Here is a 16,884-nt window from a genome sequence, read left to right as displayed (position 1 = left end):
GAGTGTTCTGCCTATGTTTTCCTCTAAGAGTTTCATAGTTTCCTCTAAGAGTTTTTACATTTAGGTCTTTAATCCATTTGGAGTTTATTTTTGTGTATGGTGTTAGGAAGTGTTCTAATTTCATTCTTTTACATGTAGCTGTACAATTTTCCCAGCACCACTTATTGAAGTGGATAAAGAAGATGTGGCACATATATATAATGGAATATTACTCAGCCATAAAAAGGAATGAAATTGAGTTCTTGGTAGTTAGGTGGATGGACCTAGAGTCTGTCATACAGAGCGAAGTAAGCCAGAAGGAGAAAAACAAATACTATATGCTAACTCATATACATGGAATCTAAAAAAAAATGGTACTGATGAACTCAGTGACAGGGCAAGAACAAAGATTCAGATGTAGAGAATGGACTTGAGGACACAGGGTGGGGGGTGAAGGGGAAGCTGGGACGAAGTTAGAGAGTAGCACTGACATATATACACTACCAAATATAACATAGATAGCTAGTGGGAAGCTGCTGCATAACACAGGGAGATCAACTCGATGACTGGTGATGACTTAGAGGAGTGAGATAGGGAGGGTGGCAAGGAGTCGTGGGAGGGAGGGGATATGGGGATATATGTATAAATACAGCTGATTCATTTTGTTGTATAGCAGAAACTGGCATAACAGTGTAAAGTAATTATACTCCAATAAAGAGCTAAATAAATAAATAAATAAACAAAGGCAAGGAGTGGTGAAAAGCATGTATTAAAATCAGTCATGTTTCAAAAGCACATCATGAAAGCTTGAGAAAAACAATGAAAGTATCTTCTAAGCTAAATGTTGACACCAAAAAACATAAAATGAACATCTTTAATATTAAAATTAAACTGGGGAATAAAGGAAAAGAAAAATTGAGAGTTCATGTTTCTAGTTGTTTTTTTTTTATTTATAAAACTTTTACTCCACTTACATCAACTTAATACATGTTCTTAACAATTGTACTTGGATTGCTCATAAAGATTTCATAAGATATTAAACTAGCCACCATCTCAAGTTATTCCACTGTTCACTATTTTTTACAGAACATGCATGTTAGATAAAGTTCAAAGAAATCAAAAAAGCAAAAAACAGTTTTTGCTTTTTGGGGAGCTTTTGTTTTACTTTTCTGCTTGATATCCATGAAATAATGGATATCAAGTAATTTGTTTTAACTCATCATTTGTGCTTAGGTTGCTTAAAATATTTAAATGCAAATAAAATGAGTGTTACAAAACTAATGAAAGCAAACAACAGGTAACTTTACAAACAACGGAATGTGAATAATTTCTGCCCTTCTTTGGACAAAACTGGATCACAACTTTCTCTAAAGGAACACTTCTGCAGCTGTAGTCAAAGATACGCATGCTGAGATTCTGTATTTCACAGATACACATGGTTCAAAATGTAATACTGAAACCTTGAGTTGAATCCATTTCATCTGCCTTTACTAATTAAGTTCATTTTAAGACTTATATGTCCTCCAAGCAGCATGCGGCCCAAACAATAAGATGTTTGCCTAAGTTAGTTCTCAGGAACGTGGAGTCACCTAGCACAAGCTGAGCTGAGAGTCAGCAGCGTCAAGTTCCAGCTGAGCAGTTTAAGACTGGATAGGACCACCAACCCTCCAACTGGACGTGCAGGAGTGTCCACTCAGTGACCTTTTGAATATGCAGAGGCCTGTAGCTGAGTTATGCCTGTGCATAACAGTGATTATTGCACTTTTTTCTAATCACATTTCCCCATGTTCCCCACACTCCCCATGCCTCAGATCACCCTGCTTCTTTATTCTTTGTACCACAAGTAATACAAGTCCCTTGCCTTAGGGGAGGCAGATTTGAGACTTGTTCTCCCATCTCCTCACTTGGATGCTTTGCCAATTAACTATCTCTTTGCTGCAAACCTCAGTGTCTCAGCATTTTGGCTTGCTGTGCATCAGGCAAAACAAACTTGGTTTGGTAAGAATATCAATGGGGAGATCTATTTTTACTACAATCTTGTAATTTCTCCAAATCTTAAAGTACCCACAACAACTATATTTTTGATAGGAACCAATTTTCTCTCCTAACCCACACCAGGACAAACCAATATGCAGGCAGTTTTCTTTGCTTAGACATAGTAGCAGTTTTAACACAAGTCCTTGCAAAGCCACAATGTAGCAATAGTACTGTGTATAAAAATTCCACATCTCCACATTGGCCATCTCAAGATGAAAATAACTCTCAACAAAGTGGTTATAGAGGGAACATACCCCAACATAATAAAAGCTATATATGGCAAGCCCACAGTTAACATCATACTCAATGGTGAAAAGCTAAAAGCTTTTCCTCTAAGATCAGAAACAAGACAAGGATGCCCACTCTCACCATTGTTATTCAACATATGAGGGTGAGTCAAAAATAATCCACACTCTGGCTATAGAACTTATTTTAGTTAACTTTTAGGAAAGACAAATACATTGTTTTTTGACACAATCTCCTTGCTTTTCAGTATACTTTGTATATCTGTCAACAAGCTTCCGTATTCCCTCATTACAAAATGTTTTAGGCTGAGCTGTGAGCCACAAATGCACTGCTGTCTTCACTTCTTCATCAGAAGTGAATCTTCATCCTTGTAGGGCTGCTTTCAGGACACCAAACAGGTGAAAGTCTGATGAAGCAAGATCAGGACTATAGGGAGAATGCTTAAACACTTCAAAATGAAGTTTTTGTAGAGTGTCGACAGTGTGGGCAGAAAAAATGAATCACTGCACACAGCTCTTCTTTTGTGCAAATCATAAGTGGGGTATCCATTTTTGCTTGCACCACAGTTACAAATGAATTGATGTAATATGTTCGCACCTGCACAGCAGTGACTGGGGAGACAGTAGCCTTGAACGGAAAGCACTGATGAGACAGAATAGCCAACAGAAGTTTTAATATAACCAGAGTGCAGATAATTTTTGATTCACCCTCATAGTATTGGAAGCCCTAGGCACACAATCAGACAAGAAAAAGAAGTAAAAGGCATCCAAATTAGGAAGGAAGAAGTAAAGCTGTAACTGTTTGCAGATGACATGATATTATACATAGAAAACCCTAAAGACTCCACCAAAAAATGCTTAGAACTAATAAACAAATTCCGTAAAGTTGCAGGATGTAAAATGAATAAAGATCAGTTGCATTTCTCTACACTAATAACAAATTATCAGGAAGAGAAATTAAGAAAACAATCCCATTTACAACTGAATCAAAAAGAATAAAATACCTAGAAGTAAATTTAACCAAGGAGGTAAAAGACTTGTACTCAAAAAACTATAAGACATTTAAGAAAGAAATTGAGGACATCTCAAAGAAATGGAAAGATATTCAATGCTCATGAACTAGAGGAATTAATATTGTTAAAATGCCCATACAATGCAAAACAATTTACAGATTCAATGCAATATTTATCAAAATTCGAATGGCATTTTCCACAGAAGTAGAACAAACAATCTGAAAGTTTTTATGGAACCACAAAACCATGAATAGCCAGAGCAATCTTGAGAAAGAACAAAGCTAAAGGTATCATGTTCTGTAATTTCAAACTACACAACAAAGCTATTTTACTCAAAACAGTATTGTAATGGCATAAAAACAGACACATAAATCCATGGAACAGAGTAGAAAGATCAAAAATAAACCCATACATACACAGTTCATTAATTTATGGCAAAGGAGCCAAAAATAGACAGTGGGGAAAGGCCAGTCTCTTCAATAAATGGTGTTTGGAAAACTTTACAGCCACATTCAAAAGAATGAAACTACTGCTATCTCAGGCCATACATAAGAATCAACTCAAAATGGATTAAAGACTTGAATATAAGACCTGGAACTATAAAACTCCTAGAAGAAAACAGGCCATAAGCTCCTTGACATAGGACTTGGTGGTGATTTTTTGGATTTGATACCAAAAACAGGAATAAACAAGTGATACTACATGAAACTAAAAGGCATCTGCACAGCAAAGGAAACATCAACAAAATGAAAAGGCAACCAATGGAATAGAAAAAAAAGTATCTGCAAATCATATATCTGATAAAGGGTTAATATCCAAAATATATAAAGAACTCATACAACTCAGTAGCAAAAAAGACAATCTGATTAAGAAATGGGCAGAGGGGGACTTCCCTGGCGGCGCGGTGGTTAAGAATCCACATACCAGTGCAGGAAACACAGGTTCAATCACTGGTCCAGGAAGATCCCACGTGCTGCAGAGCACCTAAGCCTGTGTGCCACAACTACTGAGCCTGCACTCTAGAGCCCGTGAGCCAGAACTACTGAGCCCTTGTGCCACAACTACTGAAGCCTGTGCACCACAACAGGAGAAACCACTGTAATGAGAAGCCTGGCACTGCAACTGAGAGTGACCCCTGCTAACTGCAACTAGAGAAGCCTGCCCACCAGCAGCGAGGACCCAATGCAGCCAATAAATAAATTAAGGGAAAAAAAAGAAAGAAATGGGCAGAGGATCTGAATAGACATTTTTCCAAAGGAGACATACAGATGGCCAACAGGTACATGAAACTGTGCTCCATATCACTAATTATTAGGTAAATGGAAATTAAAATCACAATGAGGTATCACCTCACACCTGTTAAAATGGTTATTATCAAAAAGATAAGAAATAACAAATGTTCACAAGAATATAGAGAAAAGGGAATCCTTGTACTCTGTTAGTGTGAATGTAAATTGGCACAACTACTAGGGAAAACAGTATGGAGGTTCCTCAAAAAATTAGAAATAGAACTACCATATGATCTAGAAATTCCACTTCTGGATATCTATCCAAAGGAAACAACACACAACCTTGAAAAGTTATCTGCACCCCCATGTTCATCGCTGCATTATTTACAATAGTCAAGACATGGAAGCAAACTAAGTGTCCATCAATGGATGAATGGACCAAGAAAATGTGGTACATATATATACAATGGAATATTATTTAGCTATAAAAAAGAAGGAAATCTTGCCATGTGCAATAACGTGGATGGAACTTGTCAACTATATTGTGGTAATTATTATCAAATCATTATGTTGTATACCTTGAAACTAATGTCATATCTCAATTTAAAAAAAAAAAATCTAATTGACAGTGGCCCAATGATAAAATAGCTAGGAAAAGGTAATAAAAATTCAAAATCTATATGTTTTTTCATAATTTTCAAATCTATTTAAGCAGGATAAACTATCTTATTAAAACAAGAGCTGAATAAATGAAAAAACAAATCAGGTCTGAATGTAAAATTTAAAAAGAAAAAGAAAGAAAGAATAGGAAAAAGGCAGGTAAATTTCTAAATGTTAACTGACTCTATTCCCCTAACATTAAACATAAAATACTTATGGAAAAAATAGAAATCCAAATAAAATTAGCATATTCTTGTCATAAAAGAATCTATCTGTGGGGCAGGATGGATACAAATATGTAAATTTCAGAATGAGATAGACACAAGTTGGGGTGCTGGTTAATTTTCCCCTCCTTCTCCTGCTTCAGCCTTGTCCACATGGGCATCCAATGTTCACTCATAAAGTCAAGCTGCCTCTCAGTCATTGCATTGTTAGCATGCTGTCTTTGTGTGATTCTTTACTTAATATATCAAGTTCATCAATGGTGTCATCAAAAGCTGACTTAACAATATAAGTGTCTATTGACAGATGAATATACAAAGAAAATGTGGTATACATATACAATGGAATACTATTCAGCTAAAAAAAGAAGGAAATTCTACCATTTACAACAAGATGGTTGGACCTTGAGAGCATTATGCTAACTGAAATAAGACTGAGAGAGAAAAATACCATATGATCTGACTTATATGTGAAATCTAAAATAAACTCATAGAAACAGAGTCAGAATTGTGGTTGCTGGGCAGGAAGGGTAACTGGGTGAAGATGGTCAAATGGTACAAACTTTCAGTTGTAAGATAAGTAAGTGCTGGGGTATAATTCACAACATGAGGACTATAGTTAACAGTATTGTATACTTGAAAGTTGCTAAGAGAGTAAATCTTAAAAGTTCTCATCACAGGGAAAAAAATTATAACTATGTGAGGTGATGGATATTAGCTCAACTTATGGCAATCATTTTGCAACATATACATTTTTCAAAGCTTTACGTTGTACACCTTAACACATGGAGTGTTATATGTCAATTATATTTAAATAAAACTGGAGGGGAAAAAAGCTCTTTCTGCAAGAGCGCAGGCTATTTCCAGAAAGTTTAGAATCACACAATAGCACACAGAGAACTTACAGCCCAGACCCAATACAATAGGATGTTTTGGTTGCATTTTGTTTTTCTGACTTGAAAAGCTTCTTGGTGGGCTTGCTGTGACTGATCCATAATCCTTTCTTGTCATCACCAGCAGTAACCTGAACCAAGTAACAGTAGTAGTCTCCTTTCATTTTCAAACAGAAGACTGTTCTGGGCTTGTGAAACATTAGGGATGAAGTATTTTTTCCAAAAAAGCCAGTAAATTCTTTGCAGAGATCTCAGAGATCACTTTCAATTTTCTCTCTATATTCTCAAGTCATTGGAAACTTTCATCATTTTCTCAGTACTTGAGATGACCCTCCAAGATGATCTGTGGGCTCTTACAACATTTTCATAAGCTACTGAGAGAAGATTAATTCGGCTTCTTGCTCAATTACAGACTTCATGCAGGCTGTGATATGTGTCCATGTATCACTCAGCTTGCTCGCCCTGTTTGGCCTCTGCACCAGCATGTTTTCCTCCATGACGGGAAGTTTGTGCCAGAAGTCGGTGGTGGTGGATGCAGAGGGGTCCTGCTGGCTCTGAGCAACAGCAGTGGTGAGGCTGAAACTGTCCCTAGGTCTCACGGATCACAGGCTCTGTGTTTCTGTTTTCAATTTGTGGCAAAGTGAATATGAAAGAAGTAATAATTGTATTACATCTTGATCCTTAAATTCATTACAGCAGCTTCTTTCTCCTTATGGAAGAGAATTCCAAACTGATCCTATAAATTCTTACAGAAATTTCAGCTCAGGAAATGATAAATGTTTATTCCATCACCAACCTCTGTAGTAAATTTTTCTCCAGTCTTTTACAGAGTTTAGGAGTAATTCTTACTTATTCAGGTGACTGTCTGGCTTTCACTGCCTTGGGTCTCTCTGCTTCCTTCTGAATCACTTTCACCACAACTACTGTATTTGAATAGAAATCAGCCTCTTCTCCATCTATATTTTTCTTTTAAAACATCCTTGAAACCTCCATAGTTATAACAAAGTTGTATATAATACAACAAAGGTTGTACATAATCAACATTGCCTATAATTAATGCTATCACTTAAATCTTCAATTCACCTATGTGGACAAAGAATGTTGCCTGTGATATCAATAAACAATAGATGTTGCAGCCATCAAGCCACTGGCCACTGCAGTAGCCCCAGCACCCTGAGGGGATTCAGGTTGGAGAAAGCAGAATATTGGCCCTAGATAGTTAAGGTGCATATCAAAGGAATGACTTCAATGACCTCAGACTCTTACATCTTCCTATACATAGAAAAGCTGTAATTCATGAACTTGAGATGCCTGGTGTTTCTTTACTTAACAGTCATCTTTTCACATTCTGACTACCTGTTTTTGTTTGTTTATTTGTTTGTTTGTTGGCAAAAACTCCTGTATATTCTGGCTCCTATGGTACCTCTTCAGAAAAGTCCCTCAGGGCTATCTGAGAGCCTGTCTCCTGAGCTTAAGTCTTCAGTATGTCTGGCAAATAAAACATAATTCTCAACTTTTAGGCTGTGCATTTAATTTTCAGTCAACACCTAATTAATGCAAGTATTTCAAAAACTGAATGTTTTTCTTAAAAGTAACATGCAGTTTACTCGTCCATTAAAAGGAACGAAATTGGGTCATTTGTAGAGACATGGATGGACCTAGAGTGTGTCATACAGAGTGAAGTAAGTCAGAAAGAGAAAAGTAAATATCATATATTAATGCATATATGTGGAATCTAGAAGAATGATATAGATCTCATTCGCAAAGCAGAAATAGAGACACAGACATAGAGAACAAATGTATGGATACCAAGGGGGGAAGGGAGGAGGGGTGGGAGGAATTGACACATATACACTATTGATACTATGTATAAAATAGACAACTAATGAGAACATAATGTAAAGCACAGGGAACTCTACTTAATGCACTGTGGTGACCTAAAAGGGAAGAAAACCCCGAAAAAGAGGGGATATATATTTATGTATAGCTGATTCATTTTGCTGCACAGTAGAAACACAACATTGAAAAGCAACAATACTCCAATAAAAACTAATTAAGTAACATGTTGTATGTAATTTTTATTCTTCTATCCTATGTTAGAAGAATGAACAAAACTTTAAATTACTCTTTTCAGAATATGTAATTTCAACATAATTTAGAAAAATGTGGCATAAAAACTTGAGATTCACATATAATTTGTAATTTTATACATTAAAAAATCCACAAAATAAAACATTTTATAACTTTTAGAATCTATTCACAGTAAAGCCAACAGTGTTGAACAAAGTCAGATACATTAAAAGAACAAAAAATTAGAATCCATTTAGCTGTCAAAAGAAAAGAATCATTTATTACAAAACCCAAATCATCATAACTCATAATAATGAGAACCATACATTATTATATTTTGCTGCAATATTTCAGGTCCTTAAAATAAGTAAAATTGCATGTATTTTCATGTAAAAAGATAGCATACACCCATCCTCTAAGTTATTGTTTTCCATCATGATGATGGATTTATGTTAATCCTTTCATTCTCTTTTGAGTAGTTAAATCTACAATTGTCAAAAAGAGCAAGGGTGAAGTAGACTAGACTTCTGAGTAATATTCCCAGTAATCTGTTGACTAAGATGGCCTGAGGCCTTAGAGTTCCCCTCAGCTTGACTAAGTTGTAAACAGGTTTGTTTTTTTTTTAAGACTATAAGCTCCTGACCTCCCTTTTCTTGGAGCAAGTACATTAGAAAGCTTTCAATCATAAATTATTTCTTTGTCCCTTTGAGATGTAAATTTTCTCCTAGCCTTTGGCCCATTTTACAATGCAACAATGTCTTTCTCAAGGACCTGGGAGCCATCCCTTTGAAATGTCATCATCAAGAAAGATAGGGACCCTATCTCCCAGTCTTTGTGGAAGGACAGAAGCCTATCTTCAATAAGTAGCAATTATCAAACACAGATGGCCTAACACATTGACCAACCTCCTCTGAAGTCCTCTAGTACTTTTCCAACAGCTCACCCCAGGGCTTAAAAATCCTCTGGCCTTTTGTTTCCCAGAGTTGGGTTTAATCTCTCTACCCTATTGCAATAGCCTTGAATAAAGTCTTTCTTTCCTGCTTAACTCTGTCCAGTACAATCTTTCTTTGACACTGTTTATAGAATTTTTTACCTTATCTAAGAAATGTACTCATTAATTGCCAACTATTTGCAAGGTCCTATTTTAGGCACTATCAAAATGAATGTTCCCCCTTAGAGATTACATTTGAATGTAAATATAGAGTATCCTAATCAAGACTATAATTTAGAGTAAGTTTGTCTCCAGTGTTTCTAAGTTGTTTTTTATTACCTTCTCTAATTTAAAGGAGTGTGTTTTACCTACTTCCAGGTACTTCAGAAAAATACATTGAGTAGCAGAATGAAAAAAAAATCTAAATCCGCTAGCCAAATTAACTTGTTTTCTTAGAAGTTTTATGGTTTTAGGCTTTATACTTAAGTATATAGTCCATTTTGTGTTAATATTTTATATAACGCAAGTTAAAGGTCAGAGTTCATGTTTTTTGCTTTGTTTTGTTTTTGACATACAGGTATCCAATTATCCCAGTCTAATTCTTGAAAGCAATGACCCTTTATCCAGTTAATTGCCTTTGTGTTTTTTGTCAAATATCAATTCTTCATATGTATGAGTCTATTTCTGGACTCCTTCTGTTCCATTGATTTATTTGTTTAGTTTGATGCCAATGCCAGTCTGTCTTGATTATTGTAGCTCTATAATAAACCTTGAAATCAGGTAGTATTAGCCATTCATTTTTTTTTTCTTTGTTAAGCATCTTTAAATTTGGCAGCTACATGTAGTTCTGTGAACAGATAGGGTAGAAAGTCCCCAGAGACAGAGAATCAAGCATGGCTTTCTTGACATAAGAAGCCATTTTTACCTAAGCCATTTTATGATCTAAGCCTGGCCATAATGCTGTCCTTTAACAGGTCTCGGCAATTAATGACCTTAAGGGAATAAAAATGTGCAGAAACACTTCCTGTTATCAGGTAAGAAAAGTAACAATAGCAAAGATAATGTATCAGTTGTAAAGATTCCCAGTTCTGTTTCAACATTAAAGATTAGCCTGAAGTGCTCTACCACCAGATCAACTGGAACCTAAGGGAGGAGGATGTTGACTTTTTCTGACCTGCATGACTTCAATCATCCAAAGCTTAGACTCTGAATATGAGTCCCTTCATGAATATGAATGTACCCTTAGCTTAAAACTTCCCCAACTTTGCTGTTCAGGCAAACAGTGCTTTGGGAAAGATCCCTGGTGTCCTTACTTGCTGCAAGTAATAATTCCTTCCTTTTCTTGATCTTTCATTTGGTTGTGTCTTTTGGCTACACACCCACAAAGAGGCAAACCCAGTTTTGGGATAACCATTCCGTAACATTTTCTATATGAATTTTAAAATCAGCTTGGCAGTTTCTACCAAAACAAATTTCCTGCTAGGATTTTGATTGTGATTTTGTTGATCACAATATTGATATTTCTGGCCATGAATATGGTATATCTCTCCATTTATTTAGGTTTAATTTCTCTCAGTAATATTTTATAGTTTTAACGTATATATCTTACAAATTGTCAGACTTATCTCTAAGTATTTGATAACTGATGCTACAATTGGCATAGTTTTTCATTTCAGTGTGTGTTACTAGAATATCAAAATACAATTACTCTAATGTATTGATCTGTAAAAAATGCCATTGGTTATTTGATAGGGGTTGCAAGACTGTTACAAGAAACAAAGAAGGACACTACATATTGATCAAGGGATCAACCCAAGAAGAAAATATAAAAATTATAAATATTTATGCACTCAACATAGAAGCACCTCAATACATAAGGCAAATGCTAACAACTTTAAAAGGGGAAATTAACACACAATAATAGTAGGAAACTCTAACACCCCACTTACACCAATAGACAGATCATCAAGAGAGAAAATAAACAAGGAAACACAAACTTTAAGTGACAAAATAGACCAGATAGACTTGATTGATATTTATGGGACATTCCTTTCAAAAGGGGCAGAATACACTTTCTTCTCAAGTGCACACAGAACATTCTCCAGGATAGATCACATCTTGGGTCACAAATCAAGCCTTGGTAAATTTAAGAAAATTGAAATCATATCAAGCATCTTTTCCAACCACACCACTATGAGTTTAGAAACCAATAACGGGGGAAAAAAAACAACTGTAAAAACATACACATATGGAGGCTAAACAATATGCTACTAAATAAATAACCAAGAGATTATTGAAGACATCAAAAAGGAAATCAAAAAATATATTGTAACAAATGACAATGAAAACACAATGACCTGAAACCTATGGATAGAGCAAAAGAAGTCCTAAGGGGGAAGTTTATAGCAATTCAATCCTACCTCAAGAAACAAAAAAAATCTAAAATAAACAACCTAAACTTACACCTAAAGCAACTAGAGAAAGAAAAACAAAACCCAAAGTTAGTAGAAGGAAAGAAATCATAAAAATCAGAGCAAAAATAAATGAAATAGAAATGAAGAATACAATAGCAAAAATCAATGAAACTAAAAGCTGGTTCTTTGCGAAGATAAATAAAATTGACAAACCTTTAGCTAGACTCATCAAGAAAAAAAGGGAGAGGATACAAATCAATAAAATTAGAAATGAAAAAGGAGAAATCACAACTGACACCACAGAAATACAAAGGATTATAAGAGACTACTACAAACAACTACATGCCAATAAAATGAACAGCCTGGAAGAAATGGGCAAATTCTTAGCAAAGTACAATTTTCCAAGACTGAACCAGGAAGAGTTAGAAAATATAAACAGACCTATCACAAGTAATGAAATTGAAACTGCAATTAAAAATCTTCCAACAAACAAAAGTCCAGGACCAGATGGCTTTACAGGCAAATTCTACCAAACATTTAGGGAAGAGCTAACACCCATCCCTCTCAAACTTTTCCAAAAAATTGCAGAGGAAGGAACACTCCCAAGCTTATTCTACAGGGCCACCATTACCCTGATAGCAAAACCAGACAAAGATATCACAAAAAAAGAAAATTACAGACCAATATCACTGGTGAATATAGATGCAAAAATCCTCAACAAAATACTAACAAACAGAATCCAACAGCACATTAAAAGGATCATACACCATGATCAAATAGGACTTATCCCAGGGATGCAAGGATTATTCAATATATGCAAATCAATCAATGTGATACACTATATTAACAAATTAAAAAATAAAAACCATATGATCATCTCAATAGACACAGAAAAGGCTTTTGACAAAATTCAACACCCATTTATGATAAAAATTCTCCAGAAAGTGGGCACAGAGGAAACCTACTTCAATGTAATAAAGGCCATATATGACAAACCCACAGCAAACATCATTCTTAATGGTGAAAAACAAAGTATTTCCTCTAAGATCAGGAACAAGACAAGGATGTCCACTCTTGCCACTCTTATTCAACATAGTCTTGAAAGTCCTAACCACAGCAATCAGAGAAGAAAAAGAAATAAAATGAATCCAAATTGGAAAAGAAGTAAAACTGTCACTGTTTGCAGATGACATAATACTATACATAGAAAATTCTAAAGATGCCAGCAGAAAACTACTAGAACTAATCAATGAATTTGGTAAAGTAGCAGGATACAAAATTAATGCGCAGAAATCTCTTGCATTCCTATAACTAACAACAGAAGATCAGAAAGAGAAATTAAGGTAACAATCGTATTTACCATTGCAACAAAAAGAATAAAATACCTAGGAACAAACCTACCTGAGGAGGTAAAAGACCTGTACTCAGAAAAATAAACACACTGATGAAAGAAACTAAAAATGACACAAATGGAGAGATATAGCATGTTCTTGGATTGGAAGATTAAGTATTATGAAAATGACTATAGCAGTAGTATTTTAGCAGATGTCTTTATCAAGTTGAAGTAAGCTTCCTTCAATTCCCAGTTTGCTGAGAATTTTTTCAGCAATGGAGGATGGATTTCATCAATTGCATTTCTGTGTCTATTGGGATAACCATGTGTTTTTTTCTGAACATTGGTTAGTTATCAAATGTGCAAGCAGCCTTTCCTTCACAGATAAAATCTACTTGGTACAGAGAATGGACTGGAGAACTCGAGGTATGAGAGGGGGCGGGGGGTGAAGGGGAAGCTGAGACAAAGCGAGAGAGCAGCACAGACATATATATACTACCAACTGTAAAATAGTCAGTGGGAAGTTGTTGTATAACAAAGGGAGTCCAACTCGAGGATGGAAGATGCCTTAGAGGACTGGGGCGGGGAGGGTGGGGGGTACTCAGGGGTGGGGAGTCAAGTAAGGGAGGGAATACGGGGATATGTGTATAAAAACAGATGATTGAACCTGGTGTACCCCCCAAAAAATAATAAAAAAATAAATAAATAAAATAAATAAATAAATAAATAAAAAATCTACTTGGTGTATTCAACCTATATATTATTGGATTTGGTTTGCTAACATTTTATTAAGGATTTTTTTTTTCAATCTATGTTCTTAAAGGATATTGTGTAGATGTTTTATTCTTTTTTGTTTGTTTTTAAATGTTGGTGTCATGGTAACCCTGACCTCATCAAATGAATTGGGTAGTATTCAGTCCTCTTCAGTTTTCCAGGGGAGTTTATGTAGAATTGATATTATTTCTCCAAATGTTTGGTAGAATTTTTTGGTGTTTTGTTTGTGTTAAGAGTTTTTAATGCAAATTCAATTCTTTAATAGGTATAAGGCTTTTGAGATTATTTAGTTTTTCTTGAGAGGGCCTTTAATAGTTTATGTTATTCAAGGAATCTATTTTCTCTAAGTAGTCAAATATATTGGCATACAGTTGTTTATAATATTCTCTAAATATATCACAGAATCTGTAGTGATGTCATCCCTCTTATTCCTAATTTATGTTTTCTCTCTTTTTTACTTGGTTAATCTGGTTAGATGTTTATCAATATTATTAGTCTTCTCAAAGAACCAGCTTTTGGTTACATCATTTTATCCTGTCTTACATTTATTTCAGGCATCCTACTTGGTCCCTGTTAACTCATCTTGACCAGAAGCAGAGGTCTTAGTATAGAATTCACACCCACTAAACACATTCACATACATACACACACACACATAAATGAACAAAAGCTAAATAACTGTCCTCACCATGTAATGTCTTTTTTTCTCATTTAGCTTAAGACCATAATGCTAACTTCTATTACTTTTGGATCTCTGTGTCTTATTTGAACTGTCTATTTCAACCTAATACGATATTCTGTCACCTCACTTTTCATTGGCCCTCAGAACACATACTAATATGTATTCATCACCATGGGCTTATCGTTTAAGCCAACAACATGTGTCATACCCCTATGTCTGTCATTGCCCAGAACCATTGTTTTCTCAACCTGGTTTATCCCATTTGCCCCATAGCCTTACACAAATAAGCTTATCCTGACTGTAAGAATTTTGATAATATCAATAAAATATAACAATATTAAGAAATCTTTTAATTCTGAGGAATAACATGTATACAATTTAGGGGGGCAGGAATTGAGGATACAAGAAGACAATCTCAAGGGCAAAAAGGCAGAAATAGTACTTTTCAACTACTGGCAATATAATTTAATGTAACATTTTATCCTTTGTAAACCAAGTAGGGTCTGTGGGGTTCCTGCTCATGTAAGCCTTTATGTGTCCCCTTTGTTTGTAGGGAACAGACTCCAGCCTCCAAGACCTTCCCTTAGACCCAAAGGGCAGATTTGAACAGTTGCTAATCAGGGAAGGGAGGGGATGCAGAGACAAGGGAGCAGCAGCCAAGAAACACCAGTGCAGCCTTGGGGCAGGGTCCTGGTTCCACCTCAAGGGATGCACTTAACAATATCTTTGAGCTCTTTATAGAACTAAAACCCCCAACAAATGGATGATGTCCGGCATTCTTCATTCCAGAGAATACCACCTGAGGCCAAATTAAAGGAACCAGAGAAGCTCATCAAGAGATCACCTGAGACCAGACTAAAGGAGTGCAGGCCCTGCACACACCCTAATCTTATCAGCAGCCACACCCTTGAACCATTGTTATAAAACACCTCACCAAATCCTCACTGGTTGGGACACACAGTTTTTGAGGCATGGGCCTGCTGTGTCCCCCTTTGCCTGGCAAAGCAATAAAGCTATTCTTTTCTACTTCACCCAAAACTCTGTCTCGGAGATTCAATTCAGCACAGAGGCTAAATTTCCAGCATCATAAGTACCATTACTAATGTAATTTTTAAATGTCAAACTTCTTGTGGAAAAGTTATGTGATGCTGTTAAAATCAAAAGAACATGTTCATGTTCATGATTCATATTCTCCGAAGGAATACTGACTTTGAAAATATGAGATTTTACATAAATGCTACCATATTGCTTGATTGCTTGAAATATATTCATGTTTTATTTCAAGGATTTTTTTACATAAATTTTTAAAAATAAATAATATCCCAATTAGATTATATAAAATCTATATTCACCTAAGCATGTATGCCTAATTACAATTTAGGAGCATATATCCAAAGCCAGAAAGAAAAATCTGTTTATTCTCAAAATGGCCTTTGAAGTTGGTGAGTTATTTCTTTCAAATATATTGTGAGGATACATATAAGCCTACTCAGTTCTAAATAAATTCAGTGACACTTTTCCAAAACTTTTTTAGAAAATATATAACAATCTTAAACATAGGCCCATCCCTCAAGAAGAATATAATCTGATTTCTTTCCCAAGCAGAGTTTGTAGCACCCTCATCTCTGTGCCCATGCACTTTGAAATATCATGGAGGAAAAAGTTTTCCTCTGCTCTGCTAGGTTCTTCTGGCTGGCCTAAGAATTAAATTGACATAGGACAGATTAACCAGAGAAAACCAAAGTTTAATAACATGTATACATAAGAAACCCAGAAAAACTGAGTAACTCACCAAATGGCCAAAGTCCTTACCTAAAATACCCTCCTCAGCTAAAGAGAATGCTAGGGTGGAGACAGTCTGCTGTGGAAGGTTGCTAGAAAGAGCACGTAACTGCGTGATTGTGATGCAGATTTAAGTCTTGCCTTCTCTATTGATAACATTTTTGAGAAATTTGGTCATCTTCCTCTTCCAGGACAAAGAAGGAGACATCCTTACAAATGGGAATTTCCCTTACAAAGGTACATGTTTCTTACAAAGGGGCAACTCCTACTTGGTTTTCAGAGCCTTTCAGTCTGCCACGTCTCAGAAAACAACCAGATTAAAATAATTAATATGCCAAACAGATATATTTCAGGGTGGCAAATTTTCCTCCCCTGCAGAACAAAGTCTTTCTACTTCAAAGGTGCTTGCTTGATTCTATAGTTTATGTTTTGTTTTTATTTTTAAGTAGTGAGAAATAACTCTCACCAACTAGATTAGAACCTCTTTAAAGATAGCAAACATGTTTATTTTCATCTTTATCCTTAAGCTCTGACAGGATGCCTGGCCTATTTTTAGAGACTCAATAACTATCTACTGAGTTCATGAATGAATTAGAGGATGAATAAATGAAATAATAGATT

General features: G+C 35.4%; 1 pseudogene; it reads right to left on the bottom strand.

Moving 5' to 3' along the window:
• Positions 1-5,501: 5,501 nt before the first annotated feature.
• Positions 5,502-16,884, bottom strand: part of LOC130844554 (14-3-3 protein zeta/delta-like) — a 35,703-nt pseudogene continuing 24,320 nt past the window's right edge.

The sequence above is a fragment of the Hippopotamus amphibius genome, chromosome 2 (genome assembly GCF_030028045.1).
Source record: "Hippopotamus amphibius kiboko isolate mHipAmp2 chromosome 2, mHipAmp2.hap2, whole genome shotgun sequence".
NCBI classification, from domain to species: Eukaryota; Metazoa; Chordata; class Mammalia; order Artiodactyla; family Hippopotamidae; genus Hippopotamus; species Hippopotamus amphibius.
Note: the sequence above shows the minus strand (reverse complement) of the source record. Positions and strands in the feature narration are given on the sequence as shown.